The 15,741-nt window shown below is 37.5% G+C and overlaps 1 long non-coding RNA gene across 1 annotated transcript in view; it reads left to right on the top strand.

Moving 5' to 3' along the window:
• Positions 1-2,223: 2,223 nt before the first annotated feature.
• LOC139360900 (uncharacterized) overlaps positions 2,224-15,741 on the top strand; it is a 122,457-nt gene continuing 108,939 nt past the window's right edge. The window contains exon 1 of the long non-coding RNA XR_011618480.1: positions 2,224-2,393. This is a non-coding gene — a long non-coding RNA (uncharacterized lncRNA). The remainder of the gene's footprint in view (positions 2,394-15,741) is intronic.

Genomic DNA, 15,741 nt, shown 5'->3' with positions numbered 1-15,741 from the left:
CAAGGTATGGGGGAGGGGTGGTGTCCACAATTCAAGATATCTTTCCTCTTTTTTTCCAGTGCTTCTTTCAGTATTACGAAGTTCAAACCAAGTTCCATGAATGCTCACCTGATTTTTGTTTTTTATAAAAGTGCTTTTTTTGTGTAGATAGTTGTTCAATTTGGTGTTCCATTTATTCTGCCTTTTTGCTCTGCTCCCAACGGTATTTTTTTGTGTTAATGGTGAAAGCCATGCATCATGTAAGACAATAGTTTTGAAATGAGTATGTCTCCATTAAGATGCTGTAGTGTAGTATCATTAATTCAATAGTTTTAAGAACTCTATGTTGCTTGGAAGGTTGAAAGAGTTTTTCTGAAGGAAATATCATGTCTCCTCCTAAACTTTCACAAGCCATACTTTTATGGATTGTAAATTCTAGATAAAAAGTTTAGGGTATCAGTGAATAGCCACTCTAGTAAAGTTCAAAATATATGCCTAAATTGTTCAGTTAAAAACACAGTGCCCAAACTAGTTGAATGACCTAAATTAGTAGTTCTTAACTCTGATTGCACATTAGAATAAACTTTTTAGCTTTAAAATAAATCCCATGCACAGATGTCTCATCAAGTCTGACAAATCATGATATCTTGGTAGGGGCCACAGGACTGATGTTTTTTAGAAACTCACTCGTTTATTGTGCAGTGAGGGTTTAGAACTACTGACCTAAAACAATATTCTGTGCTTAGTTACAATATTTTCATTATAGCATCTTTTAAAAAATGATTTTGCACATGTGTGTGTATATTGTAGTAACGCACTGATTTTTCGTACACATTAGGCAATGTTTTACCCAACGATTGTATGTTTCTTGACTTTTTTAAAACTGTAAACTCTTCAAAATTCCTGTTCTGCTTTTCCGGGCTTAATTAATAGGTAGCTATTGACATCCTATAACAGACCTAACACAATCGTTTTGTCCTGGTAGGTAGCAAACATCTGAAGCCCTAATTTTGCGTGCTAAAAAAGTTAACAATTATTGAGTATCTTAGTATGTTGCAGGCCTTGTTCAAAACACTTTTCCTGTATTAAAATATTGACCACAGGTAACCATCTAATAAGATTTTTGCAGATGAAAAAATTGTGACTCAGTGAAATTAAGTACCTTTTTAAGTCATACAGTTAGCAAATGAAGAACAGGTGTCAGAAGTTAGGAAAACAGACAAAAGAATCCATAATTTTAATTGCTACCATGTACTTCTCTTTAATGCATTTTTTAAAATAAAATTAACATTGTTGTTGGAAGACCAGAGAATGAAAGAAATTAATTACATTCCTAAGACTTGACTATCTGTACTGGCAGGGATAGAATTCCTAAGATTCTCGGAGGAACATTTAGATACATTGAAAACTTCTTGGAGTGTTAGAAAACTCAAAAAGAACAGTTAGGCATGTAAATTTCACATGCTTGTTACCTAGGATTTGCCTTAAGCATAGAAAACAGTGGCAAACGACTTGGGCAATGCATTCTGTTTCTGAAAGTGGCACTAAAAGATATTAGTCTGCCATTTCCTTCCCTTGTGGGATCTTAAATTAAGCTACTCTATAAAATCTGTTGGGGAGCTTTGAAAAATGCTGATATCCAGGGATCATATTCCGTACATGTTGATTCAATTGGTCTGGGATTAGGGCACAGGCATAGGCATTAGTTCTGAAGCTCCCACAGGTGATTCTAATATTTGGCCAGAATTGCCACCCATTGGTATAATACATCAACCTGAAAAAATAAGAAATGCACGTTAGTATTCCTAAATTCTCTTAACAGTCTTGTGCTGCTTCAAAGCATGCATGATCTTTAGGTCAATTGTATTTACGTTGATCTTAATAACTTATACTTCCTCAGCTTGTTACATTTCATGGAGCTCATATTCTCTATTACATAACATTTATATAACTATGACGGTGATAGAGACAGGAGACAGCCAAGGATCCCCAGCAAAACCCCACCTTCAGTCCTAAAACGGCCTGAAGGCTGAAAAACTGGACTGCTGGTTCCAGATGAAGCCTGCCCTTTACCAACTGATTCTTTCTGAATAATGTCCACCTGCACACTGGGAGGACAGGATGCAGCCTCAGGAAGTTCATACCATTTGCAGGGGGTAGGAGCCTGGCCTCTCCTCTTCCTGTGTGGTGACCTGGGAATCAATTTGTGAGGCAGGAAAACTGCCAGCAGGACTCTCGCTTTGCTGAGTTATTTTTCCTTTCTCTTTTCCACCCACTAAATTCCATTTTCCTCACCCTTCTATGTGTCCGCAAGCCTAATCATTCCTGGTTGTGTGACAAAAGGCCAGTTTTAGCTGAACTAAGAAGAAAATTCTGCAACACTTTTGGCATCTAGACATGGGGCTTGAGGAAAGGTGAGTAACATGCAAAGAAGAAATATTTTTTCCTTTTGCTTCTAAGCCTTTTTGTCCTCAGATATCTTGTGAGAGTGGAGGAAATTATGCCTTCCCCCATGTCACTCCTGGGGGTCGGGAATGTCGGCCTTTTCCTTTTCCTTTTCCTTCTCTTTTCAGGATGCATGGGTGAACCGATGGCTCCCCAGCTCCCCTCTTAAGTTTCTCTCCCTGTTAGAGGAACCCATTGGCATAAGAATAAGAGATTAGGCCGGGTGAGGTGGCTCACACCTGAAATCTCAGCATTTGTGAGGCCGAGGTGGGTGGATCAGGAGGTCCAGAGTTTGAGACCAGCCTGGCCAATATGGTGAAACCCTGTCTCTACTAAAAAAACACAAAAATGAGCCGGGCGTGGTGGTGTGTGCCTGTAGTCCCAGCTACTGGAGAGGCTGAGGCAGGAGAATAGCTAGAACCCAGGAGGCGGAGGTTGCAGTGAGCTGAGATTGCGCCACTGCACTCCAGCCTGGGTGACAGAGTGAGACTCCCTCTCAAAAAACAACAACAACAACAACAACAAAAAAGAGGTTCTTCCCCAAAACATCTTCCCAACCCTGAACTTTAACTTGTTTTTCTTTACCCTGTCAGAAGTTAATTTTATGTGACACTTTTTTTTTCTTTTTAGAAAAAGTTTTTCTAGGCCAGGACCCCAACTATCACTGTTTATATTCTCTGTAAAGTTTTAATTATAAAAAAAGATTTGTCAGGTTGGTCTTAAGCTGTAGCCAATTCGGTGTGCTCTGCATAACTTTCTGTAAGGTCAGGAGCAAACTTTGCTGCAGGCCTCCATCTTGTTTTACATCCTTGGGAGAGTGACCTGTAACCACGTGGTGATGTTTTGTTTAGCCTCCACCATTTTATAGAGGCAGCCAGGGTCAAACCTGACTTAGGGAATGAGTGCTTTTGGGTTGACATCTGTGTGACTTTTGCTACTTGCTGATTCTCTTCCCCCCATGAACAACTTCTAGTCTTTTCCTTAAATCTTCCTTTGTCTGAGTTACCTTTAAAGGTTCTAAATTTTGTAAGAACTGCTTAGCCCCTTTGACAATACCTCATACACTTGTGGTTAAATCATAACCTTAACTGAGGCATGTTGGTTTCACCTGTGAAGTGACCTTCAGTAGCGTTTGAAAGCCAGAAATATTGGCCGCTTGGTGCGGCTGAAGTTGGGTAATAAAGGAGTTAAAAGGATTTGCTTAGAGAGTGCTCAGCTTAATTAAAAGTGAATATCTGAGTTATAGATATATTTAAAATTAAGCCTTTATGTTTTTCTTTTCTTGGATCTTCTTTTGCTGGAAAAAAAGTTGGTTTTTTTTTTTTTTCAGTCGACTGAATTATTTTTCTCTATTTTGCCTTGGCACTTTTAATGCATGCATGAGATGGGAGAGAACTCTGTTTCCCTCATTAAACCCCAGGAATTAAAAGTGGATGAATCCCTCTCAAAAATCTTTTTTTTCCTCCTACCTATGGCTGTTTATTAGGCTTTAGAAGCTGCATGTTTTTCTAGCCCTGTCTCTTAAAGCGCTCCACCCAGAGGTCAATAATTCAAATAGAAGAATGGCAAATTAAAGATCTTATGGCTGCTGGATTTTCTTCTGCCTGTGTAGTTATATTTTATGTTGTGTGTGTGATGTCTATAAAAAAAAAAGAGCTCTAATTAATTGGCACAAAGGAAGACAAGCACTTGGATCAAATATTTTGTGAAGGGAAGCTAAAAACTGTGGTACCTTTTAGTTCATGTGACTTTAATCTTTGAGAAATAAAAACAGCCTTAAAGATTTTGGTAAAATGCAGATATCACCAAAATGTAAATAGGTGAACTAAATTATGCGGCACTGATACTAGTTTTGCTAAAGGTTTTAAGGTTACAAAGTGACTTTTTGGTTTTTTGAGAACTTTTCAACTTGCCGGCTTCACAATTGATAAGGCCTGGGGACATACGGAATTAACCACACCCTTAATCATGCTGGAAGGAGTCAAACCTTGGCTGCATCAGCACATAATTAAAACAACTTACCAGATTTTACATTAAAGTTAAAATTGCTAGGAGTTACCATTATAACATGTAATTTAAACTACTGGAAATAGATTTACCTGCAAGGTGTGTAAGAACAGTATGATGTGTTTTTAGTAAAAACTTATAAGAAGGCGCAGAAATAGGGTTCTTACCTAAGTTTAAAGGATTGTTTTGAATTAGATAAGGTAAATCTGGAAATTTAAACAAATGATGGAAGCATTGTTAAAATTAATCTTGCAAAAGAAATTCTGTGTGTGAATATATTGACTAAATTCAAAAGGGTATTATATGGTTTCTCTGTAAATTTAGCATTGAAATAAAAGCACGATGAAGAACTTGTAAGGCATTAATCTGCTTTTTAGCAAAATTTGTACAAATATAAAAGATTTTTGCTTTTTTAAATTTGGAAGTCATCATTTTGGCAAAATAAACAACATGATAATCTGGAATTCTATTTCAAAACATCAACTGTTATAAACATCTAACATATTTAACAGGATTCCCAAATTCAAACTTCAATTTCAAAATTATCTTGCCTGACAACTGGCTTTTGGATGCCACAGAAGGCTGGCCTCTGGAGTATCCAAAAGAACAGTAAACAGGATTATTTGATATGTTTAGTTACACAAGATTGCCAACATAGTGTTTAATCTTCTTTAGGTTATATTTTGGTAAATAATACTAATATATGTTCCGAAACTGTATGGGATTTCTAAAATTCTAATGTTTAAAGTATATGCTATCATAATTAAGGTTGTGATGTGAAGTTATTGTAAACCACAGAGATAACCAAACTTCTTTGTCAATTTTGTTTTTAGCTGTAACTACCCTGGGCATTTTGTTATCCACAGACAATTGATATCTTGTTTTAATCCTTTTCAAAAGGTGGTTTATAATAAACTATAGGACTCTGATAGGTGCTCTCAAATACAGCTTTCTGATAACTTTGGAGGTTGTGACATTGGAATAAAGGAAAGTGTACAGGACTTGTGAAGAGCTAATATCTTCATGAATATCAAGCAAAACCAGAATTAACTAAATGGACTGAACTCAGAAAACTGAACCAATCTTTTTGACTTTTGCATGGAATATTGCTGATCCTTGTTTTGTTTTTCAGAGTCAGAGAAAGTTATTTTGAACTATTTACAGCTTTTCATATTTGAGTAAGGTATACTCTTGCAAAGAAAATTTGGAGCATATTTGTCTCTCTCTCTCTTTTCCTGGCTTCTCCAGAATTTGGAAACTGTTGCGAGCATTCTGAACTTACAGCAATATAGTTGTTTGCATCAGTGCAATAAGACTCCATTTTCTTTTGCAACAGGACACAATTGTAGAAATTGGTTGTTTTACCGAGGCTTTGACTGGAAGGGTGTGCTTCCCTTTAAGGAGTCAAGCTCAACTTGCAGAACTGATAAAAGCCCGTTGGGAAAACTGGCCTCATACCCTTGTCTGTGCAGTTACTGTACAGGGTTCCCGACCTGTGGTAAGTAAAGAATGTCACTTTCTGACAGGCCCAGGAGCTCCAAGTTTATCTTCAGACCTTAATAGGAGAGGATTACCCAACTCACAGGTATTTGAGGATACAAACCCATTGCTGGGATGGGCTTTAAAAAGTTTTATCTGAGATTCCCTGTGGAACAGATTTCCATCAAAGCCAACCCAAAAGTCCTACGTAGAAATAATTATTCTTGCTGCACTTGATGCAAATAAGCAGGCCAAGTATAAGACTAAAGTCTATCTTGTAAGCAACTCAGTCCTATCATTATTTGTTTTTTAACAAAAATGAGGACTGGAGAGAGAGAAATTGTATTCAAAACTTACACATCTGTCATTAAATTCTACACTCAGTTGTTTTTAGGTTTTTGCCTACATTTTAAACTAACTCTGCTTGTTCTGGTGAACAAACCAGCAGTCTCCAGATGCAGCTCAAAAAGAACAAAAGGGATGGATGATGTAAAAATCCGGATCAATATTCTACTTCTGAGCAATTTTTCTGCAAATCCTGCCAGGTGATGGGAATAAATAGAATGCCCATCAAACAGAGGTTTCCTTTTTTTTGGAAAGTAAGACCAAGTGAGCTAACCAAAGCCAAGCCCCATGTATCTAAATCTTAGCAAGCAGAACTATAGCCACCAGTTATCTGGGTATGTCATAAGATATCCTTTTTCCCCCTTGTTGTTGGAGGACTCAATTCCACAGCTTCACCTTAGCATTTGGCTTATGATGAGCAGTCTATGTAGCCACCCTGAGACACATTTTTGTCCCAAACTAAATTCCAAGCTTCAGTTCAAAGCTCTAGGAAAGAAAATGGGATCTAAGGGGTCCAGAGACAGACGATAATGGAAGTTAAAAGGCACAGCACAGGTAAGCATGACTGATTCGTGTCCATTAAGCCAAGCTTCCCATTTCATGGATAAAGGTCATGCTAATATCTATGGCATAATTCCCAAGGTCTAGGGAATTCAAAGGATACTGGCAGCAGGTGAGATAGGGCATATGTAGGTAAGAGTGGGTATTGCTACCCTCTAGGCCCCCCTGTTAATATGGGTGAAAGCCACTTTGACACCCATGGATGCACCCTGTTTTGGTCTCTGAGACTTGGGAATACAAGGACAAAGGAAAGAAACACGAACGTTTTGCTTTTCTTCCCTCACATACCCTGTGAGGTTGTGCATTGTTAAAATTTTGGAATTTATTTAGATAATGTTTACTCAAATATGGATGATGATCATCATGAAAACAAGTTTTCAGAAACAGCAGTGAAGACAATCTGTTCAGGATTAATTTAGATTTATTCTGCAAAAAAAAACCTAGTGGTTTTCTTCCTTATTTCTTTGTTTCTGCATGTTGCACATATTAAAAGTACTAGGCAATTGTTGTTATTTCCCTGTACACTATTAAACCTGCTTATTAGGGATGGATGCACGGGGTAACCCAGGGTGATGGCTAGGTTTAATAGTGTGATTTATTAAAGATTTCATATTTACCTAGTTTATGAGCTAGAGGAAATCTAAATTAAAATCAATGAAGATAAAATTAAATAACAAAGAATCAATGAAAGTATTTACAACAAAAATGAGGTATTTACAAATGTTATTCATAAATGCTAATCAAATGCCATTATTTAATTGCTAGTGGATCTGAGATGTGTTTCATAGTCATTGTGTTTTCAAGCCATGCTTTCTTCTGTGTCCTGACTCTTCGAATCTGAAATGAGGAGATTCAGGAAGGGGAATTTGAATCTGTTTGTATTTTCTTCTCTTGACTTAAAATATAGGGGAAGAAAGTGGTTGGCCCTGGCCATGTCTGCTTCACTCTGTCATTTGTATTCCTCTAGAGTCCCTAAAAGAGAGTCACTCCTAGGGTGTGGATTAGACCTTATTTTTGCCTTCTAAATACCAGGAAGCCATTGCTCATTTCTGGTGGTGAAATATGCTCTTCATTTATTTATTTTCCCTAGTTGTAGAGTAGATTTATTCTTACTATCTTCTTAGCTCATGGTGACCTATGGCATACTATGTAAGATGATTGGCTGGAAACTTGCTAGAGAGGTCTCAAAAGCATGGGTTCTGGAGTCAGGAAGCCTTGTGTCAAATTCTGGGTAACTTTGGTCAGACCACTTAACCTCTCTGTGCCTCCATTTCCTTACCTGTAAAACAATTCTAACAATCACATACCTCTCACCGGATTGTAGTAAGAATTAAATAACCTAGTACATGAAAAGCACTTATAATTGTGCCTGCATCATAGTAATTACAACAAAGACTTATAATTGTGCCTGCATCATGGTAATTACAAGTATATCATTTTTATGATAATAATACAGAAATACAGGAATACATTCAATGACCTTGTCTTCCTCATCTCTGTCTTCCAAACCATTACCAAATCATAAAAAAGTGTTTTTCAGACTCTAGGTGGCAATTCATTAGTGATTTGAGAGGTCAGTTTTTTGGCGTGTGGCTTATATTATTTTTCAGTTGAAACAGAATAGAAAAATACCAGAGCTCATCACACATAGGACAAATATCGTTCCATGAAATGTTTGGTTCAACTCTGTGTGTGTGTGTGTGTGTGTGTGTGGGCGCTAGCTCACAATTTGAAATGGATTTTATGCCATGTGCACATTTTATCTGTCTCACTAAACCAGAGGAAAAGGAAAAACTTCAATGGAGTCTATAGCCATTTACCCAGTCCCAACATGCCCAAGGTATATGTCACTCTAGTTGATACATGTGACTCAACAGAGAAAACAAAAAGCCTACCTCCAAAGTCTGTGATATGTATTCCTGGTAGCTCTTGAGGGAAGAGGGGCAGAGGAGGCTGACATAAGTTCCATGCACTTTTGACAATCACTGCACTAGACTATAAACACCTTAAGATCTAGCGCTCGTCTTTGTATTTTTATAGCGCCCTCCATGTTTGAGATGTGTAATACATATTTATCTAATAAATTGCCACAATTTACACAGAGTTCTGTTTAAAGAATACTGATAATGCTTAAAGAGCAAATGCATTTATTAAACAACTACTCTTGGGGGCAAGATGTGTTTTGTAATATGATCCAAAGGAAAGAGTTGTCAAATTTGGACATGAGTGAATATTTGACGGGAAGAATTTCTTTCTAAGGATGCGATTATAATGAACGTTAGCAGCTCTCCTTTGCTAGATATGACAGTCTAACGATATGACATTGGTAAAGTCAGCAATCTGTCTGCCTGCTCTCTTGGTTGGATGCAAATACAGCTGTATCTTGCTTTATACAAGAATCTTTATTATTTACAGGAGGATTTGCAAAAACCTTACTGTAAAATAAAACAACTTGGTGTATTGTGAATATCTTTTGACAAATTTCTCAGAATTTCCCTCTACTCACCAGAAAATTTCCTCCATGTCTCATCACAATTTGAATATAAATGAATTCAAATTCACAAGCATCACATAACATTAACTGCCTCATATTCTTTCTTGAATAATGCAGAGCCTTCCATCCAAGTCCCTCCAAGGCATATCTTCGACTTTCCCCAAAGATGCCTTAGTTTTTCATAGATATGATACTATAAGGATCTTCCCATCAAGTTCCTCTGATTGACATAGAATATTCCAGAAGTCACTTGAGAGCAGTACCTCACCCTTACCTCTGCTACCAGCACCTTCATGACAATGTGGTCATTTGTGGCTAGGGTAGAACCCTGGGTGCTTCCAAAGTGGCAAACTCTAGTGTAATCAAGCACTGCTGGATTGCTGCAGTTTCTTCTGCACTGGAGCCATGTCGTCCTCCACGAGAAATGCGGAGGTTGTCCCTCTTTCCAAATGGGTCATACTATCAGATGTGAGGTTTCCTGCAGGGCTGCTTTTATGCTTTTGTGCATAAATCTTTTGTCAAAAGACTTCTTTTAACTTTTGTCTGAAGCTTCTTCCTCCTTATGTGTCAAGCAGGAGTCCATGAGGCTGGCGAGGCCGCTGATTTGTATTAGACACCACAGGAATGATACCTAGGTGTCAGAAGCTTTGTAAGGGCCTACAAAAATGCTTGACATCTGAATCTAAAAAAAAAAACACTTCAAAAATACAAAAAGTGCTATACTTTGGATATTTGTACCATCCAAATCTCATGTTGATAATGTAATCCCAACTGATGGAGGTGGGTCCCGGTGGGGGGGGGGGGGGGTTTAGACCATGAGGGTGGATCCCTCATGATCAATCATGTAAGGTTCCCGAGACCCTTAGTAGAAGTAGGTTCTGGAGCAATGCTTGTACAGCCTGTAGAACTGTAAGATAATTAAATCTCTTCTCTTTCTGAATAACCCAGTCTCAGATATTTCTTTATAGTAATGCAAGAATGGCCTAATGCAAAAATCATACTAAAAATAAAAATTAATCTACAAAATGTAACCTCATAAAAGTATGGATTCCGGCTCAGGCTATCTTGCCAGTGCTACAAAACAGCTAGTTTTCCTCATCTATAAAACAGATAAAGTGAATCCTAACTCATAAGGTTGTTACGAAAATGAAGTATGTTAACAAAAAGCTCTTAGAAGTGTGCATGACACATGGTATTTGTCTAATAAATGTTGCCTGCTAGTATACTTAATTTTCATCATTATAAAACAACTTTTAAAGTTGTTATTGTGACTTTACAAGAATTCCTGCTTATGGAACACAAGTGTAGAATTATAGCCACTTTAAAATGAATGACTTTCATTAAAATAATTTAAAAATCTATATTGTGTAATTAATTTAACGCAAAACGTGAGTGTCTTTAACGTATTTGACATGATATAGGTAGTGTAGGATCAACAAAAGTGAAAGTGCACATCACCCACTCTCTTAGCAAATGATGCTATTATGGCCTGTCGAGAGGGACATCCAGAATACATCCAGGAAGATGTATTTTTCGTCATTCACCTTTCCTTGATTTAGACATAATAATGGGCTCTTGGTCTAGATCATACTTTCTAAGAAGAGAAAAAAAAGTTGCATTCCTTCACTAAAATATCTCCAATTCAAATTCTGTTTAAGTGGCTAAAGTTCCAAAGTTCGGGATTTCAGAGAACTCTAAAAATGGTTGGTTATGTCCTAGATTGCTATTCTCCCAAAGAGGTTTGAAAGGTGAAAAGGTAAATCTCTAATGGAATGCTTATCAAACTCCAAGAGAAAATGAATAAAATGGAGAACAAAGTTGAAAAAAATGAAGATGAAAATGAAGAACTAATGGGGAGAAGCATCTATGCTTTTACAGCCTTTATATGCCATTACTTTAATGGTAACATATGACATGTCAGTCATAGTTTTCAGAGCACCTTCTCACTTGCAGTCACTGGGTGATCACCACTCTTTTTGAAGGTGAAAAGAATACAATACTAAAACCAAACGTACTTAAGTGATTGTAATGAAGCAGATACTATTCTAAGCACATTAAGCTCATGGCATCCCTATTAGGTAGTTGATGTTATTAGAAAAACTTTGCAGATGAAGGGACTTAGGCATATGGCTCAAGTCAGCAGTGATGGAACTGCCACCTATACTCAGGTCACCTGACTGCATATCCAGGGTTTCTTCTTCCAGAATGCACCAACTTGAAATGTTTAGAAAGTAACCAGCCAGTTAGGGTGATTTTGTTGTAATGATACTAAATTTATTCCGCTGTTACATAATACAGAATTAGGGACGTCAGTGAGTTCAACCCCTGCCTCCAGGCAGGACAAACTAGAAATAATTCCTGACATATGCAAAACCCATCTTCCTTTTAAAGACATCAAGAGGAAGTGGTCTCATGACCTCCCATAGTAACACCCAGGATATAAAGAAGAGTTTGTATAGCTCTAGCACTATTGCACATTCTTAGGGAATGAGAAAAATCTCATTAAAATTTCATTTCATGCCACTAAGAAATGCAAAGAGGACTCTAACTTAATTCAAAATTTTAAATAAATATCAAGACTTCTGAGATAGCTAAAGCTCAGCAAAGCTTGCATAATTGTGTTTTACGATTAACAGAGATGAGGAGCAGTGTGGTCTTTCAACAGAAGCACCCCAGTCAAATTTATAAGTAATAAAGTTAATTCACTACTTGACACTACAGAATGTGTGTTTACCTTAGGGTAGTAATCTGCAAACTATACACTATGAGTCAAATATAGCCAATGACCCGTTTTGGTCTGGCAGACAAGCAAAGATGATTTTTATATTTTAGGTGGCTGAAGAAAACCCAGATAATTCTATTTGTGTCATGTGAAAAATCATATAAAACTCAAATGTCATTGTCCATAAATACAGTTTTTTGGGGGAATATAGCCATTCCATTCTATTATGTATTGTGTATTGTGACTTTCACGGTATAAGGGCAGAGTTGAGTTGTAGTAACAGATACCTTATGGCCTAAAAAGCCCAAAATATTTACTATCTGGCCTTTTGCATAAAAAGTTTGTTAATCTCTGGTAGTGAGGCAAATGAAAACAAGTATCTTTTTGCTTTTACCCACTTCCCTTCATTCAGGTGAAGGATGGTATGAAACATTCGGAATCAGGATGCTAGTAAGCATCTGTAAGGCCTCACTGGGCCTTGAGGATGAACCCTGATCTGGTTTCATTTACATGGGGGCAGTCATGGTCCCAGACTCACTCCTGTCTATATTAGTCCTTTACAGTCTACGACTAGGAGTCCTTTGGAATTGCTTGACAGGGATTAGAGGAAAAACATGTGACCTCAAATGTCCTTAGTGCTCTTGGAAGATTGGAATACAGCAGTCCCCATTTATCCATGAGGGATATGTTCCAAGACCCCTAGAGGATGCCTGAAAGCATGGATGGTACCAAATCATATATATGCTCTTTTATTCTATACATGCGCACCTGTGATAAAGTTTAATTTATAAATTAGACACAGTAAGAGATTAAAAACAATAACTAAAAATAAAGTAGAACAATTCGAACATTATGCCAACATCACAACTCTTGCACTTTAAGGCCATTATTAAGAAAATAAAGGTTATGTGGGCCGGGCGCGGTGGCGCACACCTGTAATCCCAGCACTTTGGGAGACGGAGGCAGGTGGATCACGAGATCAAGAGATCGAGACCATCCTGGCCAACACGGTGAAACCCCGTCTCTACCAAAAATACAAAAATTAACTGGGTGTGGTGGCAGGCGCCTGTCACCCCAGCTACTTGGGAGACTGAGGCAGGAGAATCACTTGAACCTGGGAGGCGGAGGGTGCAGTGAGCCGAGATCATGCCACTGCACTCCAGTCTGGCGACAGAGCGAGACTCCATCTCAAAAAAAAAAAAAAAAAAAAAAAAAAGGTTATGTGAACACAAGCACTGCAATACCACTATAGTCAATCTGATAACCAAGGTGGCTAGTAAGTGACTAATGGGCAGGTGATGTGTGTGCTTGAATATGCTGGACAAGGATGATTCAGATCTGGGCAGGAAGGAATGGTATGGCATAAAACTTTATCATGCTACTCAGAGCAGCATGTAATTTCAAAGCTATTAATCGTTTATTTCTGGAATTCGGCTTTTAGTATTTTCATGTGACAGTTTATCTCTGGTGACTGAAACTGCACAAAGTGAAACCATGGATAAGAGGAGGCTACTCTATATAAGTAATACATAAATATCCATATTTAAGTTTATTTTTCTCACTTTAATAGTTGTATATATGGAACCTGCTTTTGGTATTTTTAAAACATTTATTTTTAATTGACAAAAGTTTTATGTGTTTATTGTATATAACATGTTTTGAAATATATATATACACATTGTAAAATGGCTAAATTTAGCTAAATATCATATGCATTTCCTCAAATAATTATCATTTCTTGTAAGAACACTTAAAATATATACTCAATTTTCAAAAAATAAAATACATTAGCCAGGCGTGGTGGCTCATGCCTGTAATCCCAGCACTTTGGGAGGATGACGCGGGTGGATCACCTGAGGTCAAGAGTTCGAGACCAGGCTGGCCAACATGACGAAACCCCGTCTCTTCTAAAAATACAAAAGAAAATTAGCTGGGCGTGGTGGCATGCACCTGTAATCCCAGTTACTTGGAAGGTTGGGGCAGAAGAATTGCTTGAACTCGGGAGGCGGAGGTTGCAGTGAGCCAAGATTGCACTCCAGCCTGGGCAACAGCAAGGCTGTGTCTCAAAAACAAACAAACAAAAACAAAAATCAAAAATGACACAGTAAGTGTAGTCATGGTATTATACAATAGATCATTTAAACTTATTCTTCATAAGTGAAATTTGATATCCTTTATCAAGTATCTCTCCACGCCCAACCCACAGCTCTGATAACCACCATTGTACTCTCTGCTTCTGAGTTTAACATTTGCGATTAAAAATATAAGTGAGATTATAAGGTATTGATGTTTCTGTGCCTAGCTCATTTCACTAAATATAATGCTGTCCAGGTTCATCCATGTTGTTGTACATGACAGGATTTTCTTCTTTTCTAAGGCAAAAGAGTATTTCATTGCGTATCTGTACCACATTTTCTTTCATTCGTTCATTGATGGATACTTAGATTGATTCCATATCTTGACTTTTGTGAAGAATGCTGCAGGAATGTGGAATGCAGTTATCTCTTTGATATAATGATTTCATTAATTAATTGATATAATTGATTGCATTCATAGAATTGATTTCATTTCCTTTGGATATATACCCAGTAGTGGGATTACTGGATCATCTGTTTATAGTTTTTTGAGGAACCTCCATGCTGTTTTCCATAATGGTTGTAATAATTTACACTCCTGCCAACAGCATTGGTTCCCTTTTATCCACATGCTTATCAACACTTGTCTTTTGTCTTTTTGATACTAGCCATTATAACATATGTGAGACAACAGTGCATTGTTATTTTAGTTTACATTTCCTTAATGATTAGTGACATTGAAAGCTGTTTTATATTCCTGTTGGCCATTTTTACGTCTTCTGTTGAGAAATGTCTATTCAGGCCCTTAGCCCATTTTTTAATGTGGTGATTCATTTTCTTTTTATAAAGTTGTACAAGTTCCTTATATTGTGGGATATTAACCCCTGATAAGATATACAGGTTCCAAATATTTTCTCTTCTTCTGGAAGTAACATCTTCAGTCTCTTGATTGTTTCATTTGCTGCAAAGAAGCTTTTTAGTTTGATGAAATCCCATTTGTCTATTTAAGGTTTTTTGGCCCGTGCTTTTGGGGTCGTATCCAAAACTCATTGTCCAGACGAATGTTATGGAGATTTTTCCCTTACATATTCTTCTTGTAGTTTTATAGTTTCAGTTCTTACATTTCAGTGTTTAATTTATGTTGGGTTAATTTTTGTATATGGTGTGACATAAGGGTCTAATTTCATTCTTCTGTATACATGGTTATCTAGTTTTCTCAACACCATTTCTTGAAGAAACTGTTCCTTCCCCATTGTGTATTCTTGGCACCTTTGTCAAAAATAAATTGACAGTAGGCCGGGTTTGATGGGTCATGCCTGTAATCCCAGCACTTTGGGAGGCCGAGGCAGGTGGATCACCTGAGGTCAGGTGTTCGAGACCAGCTTGACCAATGGGGTGAAACCCCATCTCCACTAAAAGTACAAAACTAGCCAGGCGTGTTGGCGCATGCCTGTAATCCCGGCTACCTAGGAGGCTGAGGCAGGAGAATCACTTGAATCCAGGAGGAGGAGGTTGCAGTGAGCTGAAATTGTGCCATTGCACTCCAGCCTGGGCAACAACTCCGTCTCAATAAATAACTAAATAAATAAATAATAAAATAAATAAATAAATAAATAAATTGCCAGTAAATGTAC

Source organism: Macaca nemestrina, chromosome X, assembly GCF_043159975.1.
Source record: "Macaca nemestrina isolate mMacNem1 chromosome X, mMacNem.hap1, whole genome shotgun sequence".
Classification (NCBI taxonomy): Eukaryota; Metazoa; Chordata; class Mammalia; order Primates; family Cercopithecidae; genus Macaca; species Macaca nemestrina.
Note: the sequence above shows the minus strand (reverse complement) of the source record. Positions and strands in the feature narration are given on the sequence as shown.